Source organism: Myotis davidii, unplaced genomic scaffold (assembly GCF_000327345.1).
Source record: "Myotis davidii unplaced genomic scaffold, ASM32734v1 scaffold705, whole genome shotgun sequence".
Classification (NCBI taxonomy): Eukaryota; Metazoa; Chordata; class Mammalia; order Chiroptera; family Vespertilionidae; genus Myotis; species Myotis davidii.
Genome location: NW_006296405.1, coordinates 2079008 through 2087649, shown reverse-complemented (window position 1 = coordinate 2087649; position 8642 = coordinate 2079008). Strand labels below are relative to the sequence as shown.

Sequence of the window (8642 nt, the reverse complement as noted above, 5' to 3'; positions counted from 1 at the left end):
AAGGCAGCTTCTGCATTGAGCATCTGCCCCCTGGTGGTCAGTGTGTGTCATAGTGACCAGTCATTCCCAGTCCTTCTGCTGTTAGGGTCAGTTTGCCTATTACCCGTTTATTATATAGGATAGAAGCCAGCTGTATGGGTGGGGGCCGGCTGGTTTGCCCTGAAGGGTGTCCCAGATCAGGGTGGGGGTCCTGCTGGGGTGCCTGGCCAGCCTGGGTGAGGGGCTGATGGCTGTTTGCAGGCTGGTTAAGCCCCCCAGTGGGGAACCTCACCCCATGAGGGTATGGCAAGCCTGCAAACAGCCACACTCCAGCCTGCAAACAGAGGGGCTGAGGGCAGTTTTCAGGCTGGTCACACTCCCTTCAGGGTTGGGGTCCCTTCTGGGATGCCTGGCCAGCCTGGGTGAGGGGCTGATGGCTGTTTGCAGGCTGGTCAAGCCCCCCAGTGGGGACCCTTACCCCATGGGAGTGTGGCCAGCCTGGGTGAGGGGCTGAGGGCCGTTTTCAGCTGGCCATGCCACGGGCTGGAAGCAGGTAACTGGGATTTATTTATCTTCTATATTTGAAACTTTGTAGCCTTGAGTGGAGCTCAGGGCTGGCAGGACAGGCGGGAAGCTTGGCTTCCCCCATTGCTGGGGCAACTCAAGCCTCCTGCTCGCTCCAGCTCCGTGGCCTCTGCCATCTTTGTGACAGAGTGAGGGGGTGATGGTTAATTTGCATATTGCTCTTTTATTAGATAGGATTCTGAGAAAAGCAGAATTCCAACTAGGGCTTAAATTTAACCTCCTATCTTGTTACCTGAGCTATTACTGTGTTGCTTTTTCATTTTTTAATTATTATGACTTAGAAGGTATTTCTTTCCAGTTGTATTAAAATAAAATTACCTCTTTTTAAAATCCCTGTTTAATTCTCACTATGACTAGGAAATCTTAGTGGGAAAAGGTCAAGTATAGGTTTTAGGACAAGTTTAGGTATTGACATTTCCTCATGACGTCTTTTTTCTAGGGTTGCCTCTAAGGGGGAGAAATGTGTGAGCATCCTTTGAACTAATGGATGTAGATGCTGTAGAAGAATAGAACACGAGATACTTTTAAGGCTGTGTCCAAATGAGTGGTCAGTGATTAGGACCCTATCCTTGCATGATTAGGATCTCTTGGCTAAATAAATACCTTTGTTAGTTGAGAGGGTTTATTCATTTATTTAGCAGGTATTTCAGTGCCTGCTGTGCCTACCACTGGTCTAGGTACTGAGACTATAACAGTGAACAAAACTGATCAAGTCCCTACATGCACATGGGAAAGGTAGGCAATAGCAAAGTCAGGGAGTGGCAACTCCTCTAAAGAGAAATGAAACCAACCAAGGGGGATAGAGAGCAGTTGAGGTGTTGATTTTGACCAACTGCCTAGGGAAGGCCTGTTGGTTCATCAATTCACCCTCAGTTCCAAGGACACACCATCCATTCCAGCTTCCGTAGTCACTGATGCTTAAAAGGGATTCAGGTCATGTGTAGGGAGGACCACATCGCCCAAGGGTGGAAACAGAAGAAGGACTAGTAAATCTTAGCTTGGACACTCAGGAAGCTTGCCTTGGGCACCAAGAAGTAAAAGCAACTATAAACAAAAGCTGCTAGAGCTCAGCCTAGCCCACAGCAGTGATGAATTAGAGTGTATTATCTTCCGGTTCTGTTCTCTGACCAAGTCTAGCTGAGGCTTTGCCTTTTGTTCCTTGTGATGGCATATCATGAATGTGTCTGTCTGGCCATGTCACCCTTACCTAGATGGAGTGGTACCCTGTTCCTATTAGGCACTGCAATTCTGTTGAGCTTTTCTTTCTCTGTAGCCAGTCACTGCAGATTACAGACTAAACACTGTTACCTACAGTAATTGGACTTCTGTCAACAAGTTGTATCTCTCTTTAATGTGTGAGGTACATTGATGTGCACTCTTCATAGTAGAGAGTCCCACAAACCTGTTGCTAATGGCCTTAGAGCCACAGGTGACTAAGTTGTATCTGTTCATTGTTAACAGTGTGATGCTATCAGCCCTGCTTTCTCTGTGGCTTACCTTGCTGAGTTATCGTTTACGTATATTCTATATGTACCTGCTATGGCATTCTTAACAATATTTTCCTTAATATCATTCTCAATATTTTCCTTAATATCATCCTTTTGGTTGGAGATGTTGGAGGTAATCAAAGGATAACTTTTTGCTTGTTCAACTCCAGGGAATGGGGGTAGTTATAAATACCTATTTGGGAAAGCACAATGGTGATCTACATTAGGGCCAAATATGCCCAGTGAAAAGCGTATGCAGGCTCACACTCTAGGTCTTCTAGAGGCTGATTGAATCCTAGGGGGCGGGAGGTGCTCTCTTTGGGCCTGTGGAGTTCATTGTGAATCTATGCTGCCTCCTGCTTTCGTGTGTTTTGGTGTTTTATGTTTGTTTGTCTGTCTGTCTGTTTTTGGTAGCAAACTTGGTTCTTCTGCATCTTTTGCACCTGTTTTCAGGATCTTAGGAAACTTGTCTTCATACTCTTCCTTGGGTTTTGTTTGTTTGTTGACCCTTCTCCCCCATCTGTAGCTCAGTTTCATGTATGTCTTTATTCTCCTTTCTGTCTGGATATTGAAAGTTTAGTTTGCTTTTATGTTATTTTAAAATAAATTCCAATTAAATATCTCTCAGTTACACATAAAAGAGAAAAACTTGAGCAAGTGGGAAAGTGAAAGTGAAAAGCTATTTCATTTAAATACATGTCTGTCTTTCCACTGTTGTTCAGCTCAGATTGAAGGTTTCCTTTCCTTTTCTTTTTCTTTGTTTTTGGTGCCCGCTAAAACAGAGGAGCTTTCTCTTCCCGTTCCAACCTTCCCTTCTTTCCGTCACAGCGTCATGTTGAGTGTATGTGTGTTCAGTGCCCTGGTGCCGGTGAAGTGAGATGCATGGGTTTCAGCTTCCTGAAGCATGCTGGGTATGCTAAATGCTACTGTCTGAGGGGCAGGTAGGCATATGGGGGTCAGGCAGGCAAATAGTTTACAGCTAGATGAAGAAACAGTAAAGGCCTTGGAGTACACACATATAAGGGCTTCATAGAAGTTTCTCAATCTTTTTGTAGTATTTAACTGTTATTCTTTCCCCTTCATGACCCCCATCTTAGTTACAGGTTATGGTAAATAGAAGTTTTTGTTAAACTGACAGTATACATGCAATATCCCGCCAAAATAATTGACTACGAACTGGTATTTGTATACTAACTCTCCCCACCCCAGTGCACATCCATGGGGACAAGTGGAGACATACAGTGTGGGGCAAAGTAGGTGTCTACTTTCACTACAATAATTGGTAAGTAAATAATAATACAAGAATTAACTCTGTTTCCAGTGCATGGATACAACTACTTTTGCCCCATCCTGTATATAAGCTCCTTAACATTTTATCTCCTAAACACCCTCAAGAAATGTGCTGTATAGAAGAGATTATCATGTTTGTGAGACAACCAGTAATGTTCTCATTTTAGTGACTTCGAGCTTTTAGAGTTTAGTTTCTACCTTATTGTCCATATCTGTCCTCTTGCATATTTTAAAATGTATGTATTGATTGAGAGGTTGAGAGAGAGATTGACCTATTGTTCCACTTATTCATGCATCCATTGGTTGACTCTTGCATTGGCCCTGATGGGTTTGAACAACCCTATGGGCCAGTCAACTAAGCTACCTGGCCAGACCAGACCCTCTCTTCTCTTGCATTTTTAAACATGACTTCACTGGATAAGGGTCAGCGTGCATTAAAATGCCTCGTAAGAACTTAGCAAGTGCAAGACCTCCCTGGCTGGCTTCCTATGGCAGCCATCCAAGCACAGGAGCGAGAGGATGACTGCCTGTTTTGGCAAGTGAGACCCGGCCTCTGCGAGGAAACAAGCCGGCTCCTCACGTCATTCATCAGCTTTCCCAGGGCTGGATGGGCCATTTGGCTGCCGAGTGTGCCTTCTGATGTTGGGTCCTGCTGTCCCAGGTGTGCCTGTTTTGTCCCTTTCCACACTGAGAGCTCAGTACAGTTTTGTGACTTTTCAAAAACGTTACGATGGCTCCCAGCATGTGGTTTTGTTTTCTGTTTGTCTGTTAGTACAGACGGTTTTTGACACTAATGTAAATAGGTGTTTTTCCTTAAGGTACGTAGTGTCTGTAATGCCAACTGAGTGAACCCTACCTTTTGGCTAGGGCTTTTTTAAAGCCCTTGGCCCTTCTGCATCTTCGGCACCTGTTTTCAGGGTAACCACTAAGGGAAAACATAGTGCCAACCTAGTCATTTGAATCCTAAAGAAGTTACTATTTTCCTTTAGTTCTAATTTTTCAAGGTGAAGGAAGTGAGGTGTTACAAGTCCTGGTCATTGCTTCTTTTCTTAATTGTCCGTCCGGTTTCCTTCAGGCCATGTTATTCCTGGAAATGTGAAACCAACTAAGAATTTGACCCACTTGGCAGGGCATCTGATAAGGTTTGGAGGATGGTTCTGTGGTGACTGGTTCATGTCAGACACCCACAGGTTCAGTTTTGGTGAGTTCTGTTTTTCCCTGATCCTGTCTCCACTCCTTCACCAGCATACAAAAATTTGGAATGTACATGTCTGTGGAATATAAGGCTGTTGCTTATCTTGGATTTATTATTGTTTTTGCTACAGCCTGCTCAGTAATAAATACAATTTCCTGCAGATACAGAGTGTAAAGCAGACAATAAAATGGGTTGGTGCGTGGCTTACTGTTGTTCTGGTAAATCAGACAAATCAATTACAGTTCTGAGGTAAGAGCTCCCACTCCTCAGGTTGCAGCCAGCACACCCGATTTCCTCCTGTGCGGCCCTGCATTTCTCTTCCATTGTGTGTGAGCACTGCTGGGTGAGTCATGGTGTCTATTTCACGTTCCTCCATTCCCTGCTGTGTCTGTTCTTCTCGCTGGTGCACGAGGAGTTAGACAGGGGTGGGCAAACTTTTTGACTCGAGGGCCACAATGGGTTCTTAAACTGGACCGGAGGGCCGGAACAAAAGCATGGATGGAGTGTTTGTGTGAACTAATATAAATTCAAAGTAAACATCATTACATAAAAGGGTACGGTCTTTTTTTTCAATAGTTTTATTCATTTCATTAGTTTGCCCACGGCTGATTAGGATGTTTGTTTGTTTGTTTGTTTGTTGACGGCACTATAAGAAGTTAGAGCCAAACCAGCATCCTGTCCTCTCCAGTCATATTTCTCAGTCCCAGAATGGGCCAGATTACTAGAATGGGGTCGTACTTCTCCTGACAACTTGTCTGCTCATTTCACTGTTGTCTCTTCTGCTCTTCTTCCTTGCTGTCACTAAGTTCCAGTGTCTTTGTTTTGTTTTGTTAACTGCTGCTGTGCTCATTTGAATATTGCTATCTTTGCTCATGTTACCTAACTTTTTTGTAATCTCTATCCATGACTGATTTTATTGGAGATACATAGTAATATTAAGAATGTGCTTAAACCATAACCTAGATAGCGCTGGGGGTGAGGGCTCAGATTTATGGGTTCCGTTTACTCCATCACATCATGAAATGGAGACTTACAGAATTGATCAGTGGGATTCAAATTTGCAAATAGAAAGGGTAGAAGTGTTCCTTTAAAATAAACAAGTAAATAAATAGGTAGGATTTTCTCTGATCTCTTCCTTCAGTTCCTGGTTTTTCAGTGCCTTCTTGAGCTAGAATAGCACCATCCTCTTTTCTCAGGGTATTTGAAGCAGTCCTTTCTACAGAGGCTTGGGGACCTGTACAGAAGTTACTGTTCTGTAAGTACTAATGGAGTTGGGCCTCAATGGAAGAGTATAAAAATATTATTTTTGGCTACAGAGAGGTAAAAAGTGGTTTGCCCAGTAAGTCCGAAGAAAGCGTAAAAGCAGCAGCACAATCGCCCAGAGGCTTTATAAGTTAGGTCTGTGTTCAGCCGTAGTCCCCTTTATGTGTCTTCTGGCCCACTTGGTTAGGTTGTCTTCTTATTTTCATACTAGAGGCCCAGTATGAAATTCTTACACTCGGTGAGGAGGGGGTCCCTCAGCCTGGCCTGCACCCTCTTGCAGTCCGGGAGCCCTTGGGGGATGTCCAACTGGTGGCTTAGCAGCGGGCCTAAGCCATCAGTTGGACATTTTTAGCGCTGCCACAGAGGTAGGAGAGGCTCTCTCCACCACCACTGCGTTTGCCAGCTGTGAGCCAGGCTCAAGGCTTCTGGCTGAACGGTGTTCCCACTGTGGGAGCGCACTGACCACCAGGGGGCAGCTCCTGCATTGAGCATCTGCCTCCTGGTGGTCAGTGTGCATCATAGCGACTGGTCATTTCATTTGCATATTGGCCTTCTATTATATAGGATCATTCTAAAGAGCCTTTTAGCTAGTTCTTTGTAATCCTTAGTAACTGGATATCATAAATTATCCTTATTTATTTATTTATTTATTTATTTATTTATTTATTTATTTATTTATGTTTTGTTTGATTTAATGGCACTTCAGTCTCTTGCTCTCCCTTAGCCCAAAATCACATTTAAATGTCCCCTTTGTGCCAAACACACCAAGTCAACCCCCGTAGTTCTGCCTGGTGGTTTTCTGTGACCTGGAAGGGTTGCCTAGCTCTAGAGCTCCATTCACACCATAGCCTCTGGACCCATGACTGGGCTTTGCGTTTGCTGCCCTGGGGAAATCCCGCAGAAACCCTGTGAGAGCCCATCCCTGTCTGCTGGCTTTGCTCTCTAGAGCAGGCATCATGTGCTCCATGAATATGATGGCCCCTTGAGAGGGGGCCAGGGTTAGTACTAGTGGTGGGTTCCCTGGGTGGTTTCCTTGCATCTCTCCTGCAGTCAGCAGCTCAAGTTTTTGGCAATTTAGGGGGAGGTATTTCTTTCTCTGTTTTGTTCTTCCTCTACTCCCAGCCAAAGGTTCCTGGACTGCATTGTGCATGTGCAGCTCACTGACTTCTATTCTCATAGCACAGAAACGTGCACTGCAGCCCCCTGGTGCAAGGCCATGTGGTGCCCAAGTGGCAGCTGCTGTGAGAGTGTCTCCCAGCCTCCTTTTATTTGTCTCCTCTTCCTTTCTTTCAGCCTCTCCCTTCTCCCCCCCCCCCCCCCCGCCTCATCTTCCCCTACAGTGCCACCACACTCCTGCTCTGAGTTGAGGTCTGACTTGAAGTCTATCTTTTAACCTCTGTTTTTTTTTTCTCCCTATATTTCCGTCCCCTCCCCTCCCCCGAGCCCTTTTCCTCCCATGTCCCTTTCCCCCTCTCCCTCTGAAAAACAGGTGAATGTTAAGGAGACCCAGATTGTGTCACGGAGTTTGGTTCTCCTTAGGGTGCATTGCTGTATTGTCTTTTGTTCATAGTTTGTCCAGAACTAGGAGTCCTGTGTGGCCAGTTCTTGTTTGTTAGGCTCTCCTATAGAAATTCCCCAGAACTAAGTGCAGAGATATCCCTCTTAACTTCTAGAGAGAAACCTAAAAACACTTAGGCTTTTCCTGGGAATAAGAGAGACGTGTTCTCTATTAGGATGAACATGTTTCTGAATGAGTATGGGAAATAAATGCTGAAATTTTGTAAAGACTGTATTTCAGCATTTACCACAGTTATAATGGTAGTGTCCAGGCACCCCCTTTTAATCCACTTTTCAACTGAGTTCTGTTTCTTTTTAAATTTTTGCACTGTAAAACACTAAACTTAGGATATAGTCTCTCACCTCTCTTATTTATTAGTTGGGTATCAGGAGATATTGTGAAAGACTTTGGAACAGGTAAGGTTATTGGGTACACTTTCATTGGAATGCTGGGTACTGCCTAGCCAACGCTTTGGGGTTAACTGGTTTTATGGGGGTCTGCTGCTTAGTTTTTAACCAGATGATTACCCTCCTCTGGAGAGAGAATTTAATTTGTATAGTCCTGATGGTTGGTGCAATGATTCCTGTTTGTACAAATGTGACCCCATATAGATTGCTTCCCTGTAAAAGAAATGGTTTCTGATGGTACATTTTCATTTTATGGTTTTAGTGTACAGTATTGCATCTTTAGCAGACTCACTTCAGCATTCCTTGTTGCCTATATGTATATGTCTGTTCTTCAGATTCTCCTTTGAATCAGTTGTAATATCTTTCTGGTTCCCACAATAATTAGTGGTTAAAATAAAATTTTTGGCATGTGTTTGTGATATATTTTATATATACATATACATCCTATCTAATAATAGAGAAACATGATAATTAATCATAACTTCGCTACCCTTCCCATTGGCTAATCAGCAGGATATGCAGATTAACTGCCAACAAAGATGGCAGCCGGCCACCACGCAGCTGAAGTGAACATGAGGCTTGCTTGCTCCAGTGATGGAGGAAGCCAGGATTCCCCACCTGCAGCGGCCCAGCTCTGAGCTCCAGATGCAACAGTGTTGCAATTATAGAAGCTAAAAAAACCCAGAAACCTGCTTTCAGCCGCCAGTGGGCTCAGAGCTTAGAGCGCCAGTGATGGCAACAGAGTTTTAATTATAGAAGCTAAACAAACCCAGATACCTGCTTTCAGCCCCACAGCAGCCTCAGAGCTGGAGCCGGCTGGCTCTCAGCTCCAGTGACAGCTATAGAAGGTAAATAAATCCCAGAATTAAAAAAAAACA

General features: G+C 44.2%; 1 protein-coding gene across 1 annotated transcript in view; it reads left to right on the top strand.

Annotated features, from left to right (window-relative positions):
* SND1 (staphylococcal nuclease and tudor domain containing 1) overlaps nt 1-8642 on the top strand; it is a 451387-nt gene that overhangs the window by 257289 nt on the left and 185456 nt on the right. The gene's annotated exons all lie outside the window — the stretch shown is intronic.